General features: G+C 36.4%; 1 long non-coding RNA gene across 1 annotated transcript; it reads right to left on the reverse strand.

Annotated features, from left to right (window-relative positions):
• Positions 1-1,510: 1,510 nt before the first annotated feature.
• Positions 1,511-3,189, reverse strand: LOC140162183 (uncharacterized). Its single transcript, XR_011860211.1, has 3 exons — positions 3,153-3,189; positions 1,917-2,012; positions 1,511-1,634 (listed from the first exon to the last, which is right to left on the reverse strand). It is a non-coding gene; the product is annotated as an uncharacterized lncRNA (long non-coding RNA).
• Positions 3,190-15,671: the final 12,482 nt, after the last annotated feature.

The following is a 15,671-nucleotide window of genomic DNA, read 5'->3' on the forward strand; positions in this document are numbered from 1 at the left end:
GGGAATGGGTAGTCGTATAGCTTATATCCTAGCATTCTATCTGTTAACAAGGTCTAACACCGAAAATAAAACGATTAAGGCTTAAGTCAAGACATGTAATTTTTGAAATAATCAACGGAGAGGGATCCGAATGGATCCAACAATTTGGTTGTGCGTAAACGTGCATAAATGCTCCCAGGTAATTCATTTTTTTAATGCAAAAATATCAGAATTGTAAATTTTCATGACCATATTTGGAATCAGCATGAAAAATTCACTAAGACGAGTACAAACAAGCCTAGTATTGGCTCAGTGGTTTTTGAGATAGCTCTTGATATTTTGAGAATATATCTCAAAACTTGGACTTCTTATGTTGAAGCCTATCGCTAGCACGCAGAGTATTAAGACATGGATCAACAATTTGGTTGCGATTAAACATGCACGCTCAAATCACAAACAACTTTAAAGTCGCATTGATGTCTGATCCATGGTATACTTAGAATTCAGTTATTGACATTTACCTTCATTGTTACATTATCAATGATAGGTTCAAGGGAACTAATATCTGATCCATAGTATACTTAGAATTCAGTTATTGACATTTACCTTGATTGTTCCATTATCAATAATAGGTTCAAGAGAACTAATATCTGATCCATAGTATACTTTGAATTCGATTATTGACATTTACCTTGATTGTTACATTATCAATGATAGGGTCAAGAGAACTAATGTCTGATCCATAGTATACTTTGAATTCGATTATTGACATTTACCTTGATTGTTACATTATCAATGATAGGGTCAAGAGAACTAATGTCTAATCCATAGTATACTTTGAATTCGATTATTGACATTTACCTTGATTGTTACATTATCAATGATAGGGTCAAGAGAACTAATGTCTAATCCATAGTATACTTTGAATTCGATTATTGACATTTACCTTGATTGTTCCATTATCAATGATAGGGTCAAGAGAACTAATGTCTAATCCATAGTATACTTTGAATTCGATTATTGACATTTACCTTGATTGTTCCATTATCAATGATAGGTTCAAGGGAACTAATATCTGATCCATAGCATACTTTGAATTCGATTATTGACATTTACCTTGATTGTTCCATTATCAATGATAGGGTCAAGAGAACTAATGTCTAATCCATAGTATACTTTGAATTCGATTATTGACATTTACCTTGATTGTTCCATTATCAATGATAGGGTCAAGAGAACTAATGTCTAATCCATAGTATACTTTGAATTCGATTATTGACATTTACCTTGATTGTTCCATTATCAATGATAGGTTCAAGGGAACTAATATCTGATCCATAGTATACTTTGAATTCGATTATTGACATTTACCTTGATTGTTCCATTATCAATAATAGGTTCAAGAGAACTAATATCTGATCCATAGTATACTTGGAATTCGTGCTCGTATTGTGATCGAATACCAGTGACAATGACGTCAGAGAGAAGGTCAAATTGTATCCACTCATCTGAATTTTGATATGGTCTCCAGGAATATGCATTACCAAGTCTACAGTTCTGTGGACGATAGTTGTACAGGTAACTTGAAGCGGTGATTTGGTCATCATGTATCCGCCCATCTTCAAGTCCAAGTGGAATAATTGTTCCAGACTTTACTATAGAACAGAAATATACATAGTAGTTTCTTATGTACATTCAACATATAATCTGGAGGTCGCGTTCATGCTAACTCTTTTTCGTGGAACCCATTTTTAAAGAATCAAAATTACTTAAAGGTAGGGGTTATGAAATTGCCGATTTAAACAAAAAAATTATATTTAAATTTAATTATTGACGTTATGGAATCAAGAATATTGGGACTTTTCCGATAAGCAAATGTCCCCATAATATTCCAATATTTACTAACTTTGTACATGTGCTAACACATGTGCTGTTACCTAATTTGCATGCATGTCCCCTATAGCATGGTGTACAACTGCAAGACTTATCATCGCCGCATGTACCTCCGTTGTTACATGGCTTATCACACGTTGCTAACAACAAAATCGAAAACACGAGTCAAGGTGAAAACATGAAATTTAAATAAGAAAGAAAACATCATTTATTAACATAAATTATGCCGAATATAACAATAAATAAAACAAAGACAAAAACAAAAAACGGTGCAACTTTGCTATCCGATCCCTTAATGAATAAAATGTATTAAAGGTCAGGTCTATTGCAAAAACAAGTTTATCTCTATTCGACGAGAATAATTATTACATTATAAGTTGACACTCGTTGCAATTTTTTATGCGAATTTCTCCTGAAAAAAGAGAAATTATGTGGGTAAATTCGGGCTTGTACGTGTTCTTCCCCCGTTTGAAGCGAAGGCAGCGGGCTATGACGTAAGAAAATGAAGCGGACACTATATCATGCTCTCATTTACTTGTGTGACAAGTTTGACATTAGCAACAATAAGTTGTACTATTATTTACCATAACAATGCTGCATAACAATATGCAGACTATTGTTCTCATTTCGGAAACAAAGCTCACACAGTATTGTTACTATGCGTTTGCTTTGTAATATTTCATCCAACTGATATCGCACAGGGATATACATGAGTTTGTGGACTTAACACGGTTTATATGCTAGTCTCAGATGATCACGATGAAATTCTAAGCTCAAATTATTTATTTATTTTTTAGACCTAATATTTCTCATGATATTGATATACATATGAATTGTAATATCACAATTATTTTACTAATATATAAAAAAAGAAGCGGCTGATTTTATCCATGTTTAAAAACCATTAAATTTGTAATACTTAATTTAGAGGGTTTTTTCTGTGAACAACAACATTATACGTTCTGTCCATTGAGAGCGTTTATAGTCCCTTTTCTCAAAGCGGGCACATCTCATTTCATGGCGTCACTTTTTTTCTAGGACAAATCTGTCTCGTTCGAAGGAACTCACTGCTTAAGTTGGTTTTTGCGGAATATCAATTTTAAACATCTTATTTTCTCAAAAAAGGAGTCATTTTCATTGTCCTTATAATATTAGCTTGCCAATGATATGATGTTGTTTTTGCAATAGACCTGCCCTTTAAAGGAATTTGTAATTACTATGGCTAACAATATGTTTGTAGCGTTAAAATGCCAAATAATGACTTTTAAAGATGCGCTTACCTTCTGTTACCGTTTTAGAATAAAAGAGACAGACGACATACAGCATCAGCTCAAATAGCCGCATCTTACGTACTCTGAAATAAAACAGGCAGACGACATGCAGCAATGGGCTATTCCAGAAATTAATGGCACCCCCCCCCCCCCCCTAAAGAAGACATGTAAGTTTGTATTTTAACTTTTTGGGAATTCCCAGACCAACATTTTATCACAAAAATATGGGAATTCCCATTTGGACAATAAAATAATTAAATTCCCAGCGTCCCCAAAGAAGACAGGCAAATTTTGCCAACATTTTTAGGAATTCCCAAGCCTAAAATAAAAAGGGGTCTTTTTCTTGGGAATTATCATGTCTTCTTTAGGGTTGTGAAAATAATGACCATTTGGGGGGATTCCCAGAGCAAAAATATTTTGGGAATCCCATGTCTTCTTTAGGGGGGTTGCCTTTAATTTCTGGAATAGCCCAATAGTTGTATCTTACGCACAATGAACCAAAACAGACAAACTCTGAACTAACGGGCAAACGACACATAGCACAGCAATAGTCGCATCTTATGTACTCTGAAATAAAACAGGCAGACAACATACAGCAAAAGTCGCATCTTACGTACTCTGAAATAAAACAGGCAGACAACATACAGCAATAGTCGCATCTTACGTACTCTGAAATAAAACAGGTAGACGACATACAGCAATAGTCGCATCTTACGTACTCTGAAATAAAAACAGGCTGCATGCAGACGACATACAGCAATAGCCGCACCTGATGCACTCTCAACTAAAACGGGCAAACGGCATATAGCAATATTCACATCTTACGTACTCTGAAACACAACAGGCATACGACATGCAGTAATTGTTGCATCTTACTTAACCACTGTCAACTGAGTAAGGGGCTGTGCAATAATTACGAGCCCCCCCCGGTTAAAATTTCCAAACTGCTCGCTAAAAATCGCTTGCCCTCCCAAGTGGCGTAACTACGAGGGGGCAGGGGGCAACGTGCCCCGGGCGGCAAATTGACCAATTCAGCATCGATTCTGCGCCCCTCCAAGCAAAGTCAAAATGTTCGCGCGCTTCGAGCTCATTTCAGCACAGAATCAATTGAAAGAACATTTTAAGACCGATATTCTAGTAACCAAAATTAATTAGTGGTAGGCCTCATTTGTCCAAAATGTCCCCCTCTGCCTGCCAAAAAATCTTTGCTCCCCCCCCTTGCGCATACCAAATTTTTAGGATTCCAATTTACAACCCTTAAATGGTCTAGATACATGTTGCGAGCACAGTGAGCAGGAAAATTTGCATATTTAAGCGTTTCCGTATTGTTTTCCTAAGCGTTTTATTTAAAAGGCGCCCCATGAACGTTTGCCAAAAATCGTTTGCCCCTCCTCTCGACTGGCCAAATATTGCTTGCCCCCCCCTTTTCGGCTCCCCATAAATTTCTTGTCCCCCAATTTTACCCTCCTCCAGGACACATAATTGTTGCACAGCACCTTACATCACTACTTATACGGCGAATATGGGCTTCGTCTAACGTAACTTACAACAGGAATTACAAAACCTGTAACACCAAACTTTAGTTATGCAATAGGAATAATATGAACCAAGCCACTGGTAAGACGATTTACATTCAAAATATAAACACCCCATGAACCACTGAACCAAGCGTATGCTTGTTTGTATTCATTATAATGCATTTTTCATGCCGATTCCAAATAATGGTCATGAAAATGAACAATTCTTTGAATTTTTTAGAAAATTTGAAACATGTCGTCTGCAGCAGACAACAGCATGGGGGAGGGTTAATCTTTTTAACCTTTTGTTATCCATGAACATCTCAATAATTATATTATTACGGATTTCTGTTTCACAGTTGCATCATAACTTAGCTAACACCTAGGTTTCATTATCATTGAGGTATAGGACTTTTTATTTTTTTCGGAGGAGAGCAGGTAGGGCAACTACTTGATTATATTTCTACATGTTCATATTACATACTCTGAAAATTTTAGAAAATTCGCACGAGTCCGGTTTTTTTAAATCACATTTTTGTTCCTAAAATGGGGGTTATAGAGACGGCGCCCTCCGGGCACTCTCTCCATAGGGCTACACGGAAAGCCGAGCTATAAATCTGGTGGCCCTAAAATAAAACGGACTTGTGCGAATTTCCTCAAATTTTGCATATGATGTAGATTTAACATTTGGAATGTAATGCAAGTGATGTCGTTGCTGCTCTTCTAAATTCATTTTTAAAATGTCCGCCCCAGACCAAGGTGCTAACCAATCAAAGGAATGGATTTGCTTTTTAAAAACCAAAACGATTCAACAAAGATTTTTTTGGCGGGCCGAGAGGGGGCAAGCGATTTTTGGCAGGCCGAGAGGGAGGCAAGCGATTTTTGGCGGACCGTTCAGAAATTTTGCCCCCCCGGGCTCATAATTATTGCACAGCCCCTAACAGGAGTAATTACCGTTGAGATGGGTCAAAACAGTTTTTGAATATATTGCCCCGCACTATAAGCAGGCTGCGCTCATCACCTTCATGCCAGTACATGTGTGCAATTATAGATTAATACGTTACTGGATCACTCATCACTATGGTACGTCACCCTGTTAAAGGGGTATGTCGTGATTTTAGCGTTCTGTTTTTAGGGCATGGTTCAATAGATATCAATTAAAAGAGCCTGTTTCCGACTCATACTGTAGTTACTGTCCGTTTTCACCAGTGACGCGCGACCTTTACAAATAGTGTATGTTAGAAGTATAGGCATTTGCCTAGTTAACATCACTGTGTGAAAAATAACCGGCCAATATTTAAAGTATTCTCCAAACTTCTAGCAAATATATTTCTCTAACATGACCTAAAATTACAGCTAGGTTAGATGTTCAGAAATAGTCGCACTTTGGTAAAATATGAGTGAGGGCAAGGCATAGCTAGCCAACTCCCCGTGTTAATTGAATGGAGATTTGACCGAAAATATTGGTAACGGACCGCTCACTTCTGAAGGATGCCACAAAAAACGGTACAAGCTACATTTAAAGTATTCTCTGAAATTCTAGAAAATATAGTTTTGTAACATGTCCTAGCTAATTTAGGTGTTTGGAAGTATTCGCACTTTTGTGTTTTAGGAAGGATATGTAAACGACAGATAACACCAAAAATATGAAGAAATTATTTCCAAACCGTGTTAAGTCAACAATCATTATGTTGCTCATTTTCAAGAATGCTGGTTAACAATAAGCAGAGTATTGTCTCATTTCGTGAACAAAGGCCCACATACAATTGTTACCTTGCGTTTCCTTTATAATCGGTTACCCAACTGAAACTATAATACCAGCTCATTGCGATACCGCACAGATAAAACAGAAGCATATGTACAACCAGAGAAGATCTGATTTAATCAGTTGGGCTGTTTTCAATGAGTGTTATCTTGGTTTAATAGCTTTTAATGGGGTTTAAGTCCTGCAAAGGTCGTGGTGAATTCTACTGTAGACATGACTGCATTTGTGAATAACATAGCACAAAGGTCATCATCAATAAGACTCATATCATTACAACATAAACTTTCTGTGTTATCATGGTAACGAGTCTATTCTTTATTTGTATTGTCATGACAAGACAAATATTTAAAACCATTTTCATCACACCAATATATTTTTAAGGTTTTGACGCCTGTAGCAATATACTGGCCTATTTTTACCAGTTTGAAATTTTACCCATATGTAAATTTTGACCTTAAAATTCTCGAATTGCCCAAGGGTTGACAATTTTTCACCCACCAAATTTTATTTTGTACCACCCAAAGAACAAAAATCAGCATATCATGAGCGACAAACCAAAATGACGGAACTCTTTGGGTATAGGCCTAATATAACTTCACCCTCACAAAAAAATCCAAGCTAACAACCGAACAGAAACAGGACTAGTATAGTAAAAACGGAAGAAATACAAGATATAATAAATTTTCTCAATTTTTGGAGATGTATTTTTGAATAACTAATTATATATATTAATAACATTTGTCGATATAGGCTTTCAAGACTTAAATTGAAAAATAACAAAATAATTGCGATTGCTTGGTGAAATTCATCTGTTTAACGAATTTTAACCCTTTTTTGTTTTTCTTTTAGTTATGACTGTTTATGTATCTGAAATATATAACATTGAATTGTGTTTTGCTTGTAAATTACCATGAATTTCAGCCATTTGTCTGCCAGTTGTGTGATATGAATACATATACGACCTGAAATACACATAATGTATATTACATATACCTGAAATATATAAAGGTTAAAAACAGAAAATCATCATCAGTTTGCTGTGTTCATTTCATTAGTATTAAACAGAAGAAATTTACTACCAAGAATCGAAACTGAACGTTTTACCTGTACATTAGTATAATGTCACCGTTGAATCCGCAGAAACAATACTTCTAATACCTGGCAGATAGCTAGCAACCTTGTGTTTTTGCGTACGGTGTTTAGTTTCGAACGACGCCGTCACAAGTGATTCAAAAGAAGGTACTACTATGACTAAATCTAGTCAGATCGACTGAAAGGTTTTAGAGTGATTTTTAAAAAGAAAACGAACAATATACGTGTATCTACACACTATATGTGACAGAAGCTAGCAACCTACAAAGTTGCTATACTAAATGCGGCATCTTCTAATGCATTTTTGGTTCTTTATTTCGTTTACTTATTTGCTGCACAATGGAAATTAGCATTTCGCAACAAAAAAACTTAAGATCTCCGAATTTTTTTAGAAAATAGTCAAATTTAATGATATTAAAGCACTTCAGGCTTAGTCTTTCACATGGTATTTTAGTAAACCGTGGGCATTACAATCATGCAACAAGAAGAAATTCGAGAAAAAATTGAGGGCGTCGCTGTGGAAATTAGACATTATGCAGGCGGCGGATGACATGATAGAGAGACGGCTAAACTTCTCAGCCGCATGGCACTTTCCACACAATCGCAACACGGAAGTAAATCAGGACTGAATTTTGCAGCTGACGTGATCACTAGTACGCGCCATACAATTTGCACACTGAGTGATCGGAGCCTAACCAACACGGCGAAATTAAAACTGTCATCGCCACTCTCACCCAGTAATAATCAAATTTTACTGTATTTAATTCATTTGAAGGTTAGATTCGATTTCAGTGTGTGAAATGAAGTTTCTTGTTCATCCCCTAATAATAGTTTGTTAGGTACTTAGGTTCTCCCTTCTTGATGAGATCCGTCACGCAATTGCCGAAAATCTTATGTAAAACGGCCATAATAGCCTGCGAGACCGAGAAATGATCGTAGTTAATTCTTGGTTTCTGGATGTGGATATATCTTTAAATCATAATAAAAATGAAAATATCTGACAAATTGACTTTAAGAGCAAGGAGGAACATTCGTCAACGTCCAATTTGGGATAGCTTGGTAAACAATAAATCTCCTATTTTTTCGTGTTTTAAAAATCACTATTTACTGACTCTTTTCTACTCTGTTACTATCATTTCGCACTGACTCAAGCCAAATACACCTAGCTCTCACACGAATGCACAACAGCAACACACTGTTTGATCAAGATAACAAAATCTGAATCTTTAATAAAAAGTGAAGTATGTTTTGACAATGATTTTGCACATGAACATACACTTCATAAATTACATTAATAATTACTACTTATCCGGCAGTCTTCTTCTTTTGTATTTCAAAATTCTGTTGCACTCAATGTTCCGGACGACTGATGTGTGTATACCCTGATTCAAACTTGAATTGCGATGACTACTGTTCAACGAAGTCCCCTGGTGACTTGAAGTTATGTATCCTTTGCGTACAATGTTTGCACAGATGACAATTTTCAAAATGCTACTGCTTTCACAATCACTTTTTCAAGGACACAGACAACACGGTTCTTCCACCTGTTCCCATTTACATTGACAGATATGTTGTTTCATTTAACATGTTTAATAGCGTGCAGCAATTCGACAGCTGAATATTATTTCCTTGGGGAGGATGAGTAATTTCGTGTACTCGTGTACTTCTGTACTCGTGTACTGTTTTACTGTTACCAAAAGATTCTCTTTTTCAAGAATTTAGAAATGTCGGATGATCTCTTATCAGACTCCGTTTTTTGTCTAAAATCTTGTGATTTTTATTTGGTACATGATCTGAGTTTATTCTTTTTTATGCTGCCTTAATTTTTTTTTATCAACAACGCCCGTCTGTCAAGGGTGGAAGTTATCCCTTCACTGTTCTTATTAGACATGATAAAAGAGAAACAATTGTAGTTTCAATTCGACAAAAATACAACTCATTTACTCAGTGCGAAGGCTGCGTACGGTATTTGTTATGGTTTTGCACCCCACCATACCAAATGGATGTAAGAGACATAAAAAGTGAAATGGGAAGGCAGGAATGAGAGAAAATATAGAAGAAAAAAAGAAAAATACAGAAATTAAAAGAGCGTTGCGTTCAAATATTTTCATATATCATACAATTGGTAAATTTACACAGGAAAACCACGCTCGACAAATACAAAAATCTATATATTTTCATACTACTAGGTACGTTTCGTAACCGATTTTCGACTGAAATAGCATTTGATTTTTTAACTTTTTCTTCATATTTATCGACGAGTATCGGACAAAAATATCTTCTGAGTCTTGGTGTAGTTTATACAGCGAATAAGAAGTAATTTATTTCACGTTAATCGCCTGTCACTCAGAGGACGCGCTATTGTATTTGAAATCTACCATCCCCCTGTGGAAGATGTAAGAAAAGTCTTCCACAGAGGGAGTATGTTTTTCAAATAGAATTACTAGCTTTATTATTTTGACGGGTTTAGCTTTACTGATATCTATCACAACTGGAGTGAGTATTTCAAATGGAAGTTACCCATTTGTGTATTGTATTTGAAACACATACTCCCTCTGTGAGAGACTTAAGCTAAATCTTCCACAGGGGGAGTGTGGATTTTAAATGGCGCATAAAAATAGCTGCCTAAATATTCCATATGAAATTCATAGTGTGTAATTTAAATGGAATAGCCAATTACAAGACAGACGCGGTTAGAAGGGCCTGACGTGACTTGGAAGTATGTGTGATTTGCTCACAGTGACGCACCAAAGTTTTCTTGATTTTCTTCTTTCTGTACGATTATAATACCCAATGGTGTACTAAAATACTTTCAGTGTTTTAATTACAGTAAAAGTTTCTATTAATTTCCAGGGATCCATGGGTTTTATTCAGCATGTTCGAAATAGTTATTGTGTGAATAATTGGCGTATAAACTGTATTCGTTTTTAGGTATACGTCTGCGTGAAGCTACGTATGTAAAGTTACGCCAATTAACGATCGGCGACTGATACACGCATTAAAAAATATAATTCGTTGGAATGCAAGCCTAATAGCGATTTTCTTTCTTCATCCTCATTTGTTCGGCTGGAAATTGAAGGGGTACAGGAAGAGGTATCAGAAAGTAATAACCACCATTTTTACGGAAAAAGCTATCGTTTTAAACACGTGTCTAGCAGAGCAAATTTCATTTCAGACGCCACCCTGAGAAATTTAGCAAGAAGTTATTGCAACGTCGAGGATCGTGGATGATTGCCATTGGCTGAAATTTATCACGTGATCACTTGAGCGCTACCACGCCCTACTACTACCATTATACTAACGTTTGTAGTCATTTGATAGTCCCACCTTGTCGGCTAACGTCGCTGCTATCTTGCTAACTTTATATTACTGATTTACAAATCTTACTAACTGTTCAAATGTTTTGGATTCTTCATGGTATTCTATTACTTCTGCAACGTGTGTTCATTTTTGTGGGGACTTCAGATTAACTAAGGCTCTCCTTTGGAAATCCAAAAATGGCTCTTTGCTAGTAAATTGGTTTTAAAAGCAAGATGTATTTATCATTTGCTTTTGAGTCCGTGGTGGTGTTGTGAGGGTCTAAAGGACATCCAATATCCAACTCGGTAAGTAAAACATATCATGTCCTAAATTTTTAGCTAATTTAGGTGTTTGGAAATATTCGCACTTTGGTGTTTTAGTGTATGTTATAGGTAATAGGACATTGCCTAGTTAACGTCACTGTGTGGAAAATAACCGGCCAATATTTAAAGTATTCTCTGAAATTCTAGAAAATATGTATAGTTTTGTAACATGTCCTAAATTTTTAGCTAATTAAAGGGGTTTGGAAATATTCGCACTTTTGTGTTTTAGGAAGGATATGTAAACGACAGATAACACCAAAAATATGAAGAAATTATTTCCAAACCGTGTTACGGTCTTCAACCATTATGTTTCTCATTTTCAAGAATGTTGGTTAACAATACGCACACTATTGTCTCATTTCTTAAACAAAGGCCCGCACAGTATTGTTACCTTGCGTTTGCTTTATTATCGGTTACTCAACTGAAACTATAATACCAGCTCATTGGAATACCGCGCAGGTAAAACAGAAACATGTGTAGTGTGGATTTAACCAGAGAAGATCTGATGTAACATAGTTGAGCTGTTTTCAATGAGTATTAGCTTGGTTTAATAGCTTCTAATGGGGTTTAAGTCCTCCAAAGGTCGTGGTGAATTCTACTGTAGACACGACTGCGTCATTCATGTAAAATAAAAAGACCCAATGAATAATAGTATGCTGTATTTTTATAATATGTCACCGTCCACCACAAACCAGCCGTAAAGTCGGCAAATTGTATTCTGAGTTACAGTGTAAAATGTGCATGAAGGTTGTATTCATAGGTACTTCAAGTTGGTGCTACATGTATCTCATTTTGATAGTGCCAGTCAAACACCTTTTAAACCAGAGGATAATCGGCTTCTACCTATGTCTATAGAATTCTTAAATAGTTTTAGTCTTGTTTGGTTTGGCTAAATCCTGTTCAAGTTGTGGGTTACATAGCATTGTATTTTGTATATGTGAAACAAAATATTTAAAAAGCAGCAAATAGACCAAAATCAGTTTTATATCTCATTAATTCGAATGATTTGAGGTATTATAAGTTGGTGGATTTGAAAAGATCAAAAACATATTGCTACACACCAATTTTCACACCAAAAAAAAAGTCGAAAATCTTGAACAGAACAGTATGTGATACGACCGACGAATTATGACGCGATCTTATGGGAGTTACCACGCCCTACTACCACTATATATTATAATAACGTTTGTAGTCATGTGATTAAATCGTTCCTTGTCAGATAAAGTCGCTGCTATCTTTCCATTCACAGATTGTGTTACTGATTCACGGTATTTTATCACCTCTGCAGCAGCAAGTGTTCATTTCTCTGGGGACTTCAGCTCAGGTTCTTCTTCGGGAATCTAAAATTGGTTTTAAGACTCGAGAGATCTATTCATCATCCAAAGAACATCCAATATCCAACTAGGTAAGTTTTCCATTAAAATGATTGAATGAAAACAAAAATAGTTATTATAAGCGATACATGCGATTCAATCATTTTTATTTATATATTTGCCAAAACACAAACGCTGAACGTTTACAGTAAGCCAAAACATTAAGGTACCAGTTATATTCACCTCCTGTATACTATCCTAAACAAAGACAGATATATCATAATTGGAACCAGCAGCGAATAGCTGCACCTTTTAGCTCGAATTTAAGACCTCATTCGTTGACATTGTTCAAGAAATAAAGACACGGCGATCCCAAAACACAAGGAAGATACCAATTTAAAAGTTGCAGTTTGCTGTATTTGCATACCCTATTGATTTGTACACAAAGCGTTTGTGAACAAAAGAACTAGCGCTGCGCTTCCATTAATTAGCACGTTAAAACTAGCGTCGTGCTTTCATTGATTAGAACACAAAAGTGCAACTTTGGATTTCGTTTCTTCATTAGATTTTAGATCACCGTTTCTTTAATTCTCAACCAATATCGACAAATAAGGTCTTAAATCAGAGCTAAAGAGTACGGGTATTGACTGCTTGATTTAATTTTGACATATTTGTCTTTATTTCGGATACACAGGGGTGAACATAACTGGTACCTTAATTCTTTGGCTTACTGTATATTCGACAGTAGGCCTCCGTGCCGTCAGCGTAAATAATAGTAACGCGCGCCGTGTTGTGCGTTGAACAAACTGCGCTCGCGCTGGCTGCCGTGTTTAGATTGCTCGCTACCATATTTGCACAGATTGGGATTCGCACTTCTGTTATTGGTCGTTCTGTTTTAGCCTGCTTGATTTTTGGAAAGGCAAAACGTAAAAATTGTATATTTTTGAGAAAAAGTGAAGAGATGGAAGTGGCGATTATGAATGAGGTAACTTTGCATCGGTGATATGTCGGACATTGTAAAAAAATCTAAACATTTTGCTTTGGACATCGAAATATCCCTCGGGGTTGCGCCTCTCGGGATATTCCTCGGTTCCAAAGGCAAAATATTTATCTGGGGTTTAGATACCTTATCTGGGGTTTAGACTGCGTTATGCTAAGGTTAAGGCATCTTAGCCCCATGTAAGGAACGTAAACCCCGGATAAGGCCGTCTAAACCACAGATAAGATAAGATATAGGCAAAATTCTGCATTTCAGTGGTGGTTATTTTTTTAATTTTGGCAACCATCTTGGGATTTTAAGGTCCTGTGAGAGTTCCCCACACTTTTCGATGGGTCAGACCCTCTCTTTTTTATTCAGCGTCCTCAAATCTATAAACAAAAAACACCTTCAAAACCCGAGAACGGGACTTCCATTCTGGACCCTACTAGGAGCACAAAAATACAAGTTTAAGCGGCATGTTAAGTCAAAATTTTAGTCTAAATCAAAAGCGTGCTGTTTGAATTAGGCGGAGACTCGGTAACCTGCTGATACCGTTATTTTTTCAATCACTATGCCCTCTATCGACCTAAATCCGCCTAGATCAGATATTATAGTCTTTATTCCAGCCGCCTTGTTCTCCTTTGTGACGAATGAGCACAATTCAGTTTGGAACCGAGACTAGTAATATTTAACACCGTATTAACGTACGTAAAAACGTACGGTCCACGTGCTGCGTATGGAACATCGCAATCTATCTATTATTATGCGTTACAAACTATAGGCGTTTCTAAAAGTAATATTTTGGTGCAATTAAGTTTCTTGTAATAATTATGTTTCTAATGTTTATGTGTATTATCAGATTTGGGACATTTTTCTGTGGACTGAGTGTAGAACTGTCATATTATCAGATACAAGTTCTTAGAAGGATCGGTGGATTGACAGTACACTTGAACGGGTAAGGTACGTTTATTTTAATACCATCTGTAATTCTATTTGCATTTGATGAGAGTGTTATTTAAAATTTTTGACATTATGGCTTTTCAAAAAATGTGTGCATTATATGGGACACATTTCACTTTCATAACTGGACAGAATTCATAATCGCGAGGGAGATCGAGGCAGTAGGTTCGAATCCCCGTGGCGTTAACGTGTTGTTGTGCATGTGGCTCATCGGCCCTATTGCCTCTCCCCACTCATGTGTTCAAATAGACACCGGCTTTATTCAATGCCGGAAAGGTAACAGACTCGCTGTGGAAGAGGTGAAGTGAGCCTTCAGTAACATTTCATAGAGGTGCCTGGTCCAGGTGACGGTTCTCCAGCCTGTGAACAAAGGTTCGTCTCCTTTACATTTTTGTCTCCTTTCTCTAATTTTTGAACCGTTTAAATAACATTTTAATAATATAATATTGGTTGTAATTACATTTTGCATTACTCCAAGACCCAATCAACACGTAAATAAAGATAAGCACATTTCGACATTTTATATTGCCTTTCCAAATTGTTCAAAGCGCTTTACACCAACTAATTTCGTTACCACTGAGATCAATTAGACAAAGACGCAACCTAACCGCTGCGCCACTGCACACTTAAGCTAAATATATACTACTGAATGCAGGGGCTCTTCATAATATCCTACGTTTGAATATCAATTAGGTAATAAACTCAACCCAGAAAGTATCGAAACGATTATAGATGGTCAGATATATCGGGAACTGAAATATATAGCAAAACTTTATTTAATGTATATAAAGCGCAGCTTTCTCCTGCGCATTTTGATACCTCTTTTGTTGCTCTACGATATCATTTGGTGGAGTTATGGGCGCTTGAGTGGCTTCAAGTCGGATTTTGAAAGTTGCACTTAGCTCCTATTCAAGCCAAATGCGTTCGTCGTGTACACCCCACACACACACACACAAAATGAAATGATGTGCTCTGTTTACTTAACCATGAACTTTACTTTATTTTACTCCTTCGACTTCCAACTTCAATACTTGCTACCCTTTACTTATCTCAGACTTATCTCATGCATGAACTCTTTCTGCTGACATCTCAATACTTGGTGTGCCCACCATCACTGTCCTTGTGTGTATGTACACTACGAACGCATTTGGCTTGAGTGCAACTTTCAAATCCGACTTGAAGCCACTCACGCGCCCATAACTCGACTAAATGATGTCGTAGATCAACAAAAGTGGTATCAAAATGCGCAGGAGAAAGCTGCGCTTTATATACATTAAAT

The sequence above is a fragment of the Amphiura filiformis genome, chromosome 10, assembly GCF_039555335.1.
Source record: "Amphiura filiformis chromosome 10, Afil_fr2py, whole genome shotgun sequence".
In the NCBI taxonomy this organism is placed as follows: Eukaryota; Metazoa; Echinodermata; class Ophiuroidea; order Amphilepidida; family Amphiuridae; genus Amphiura; species Amphiura filiformis.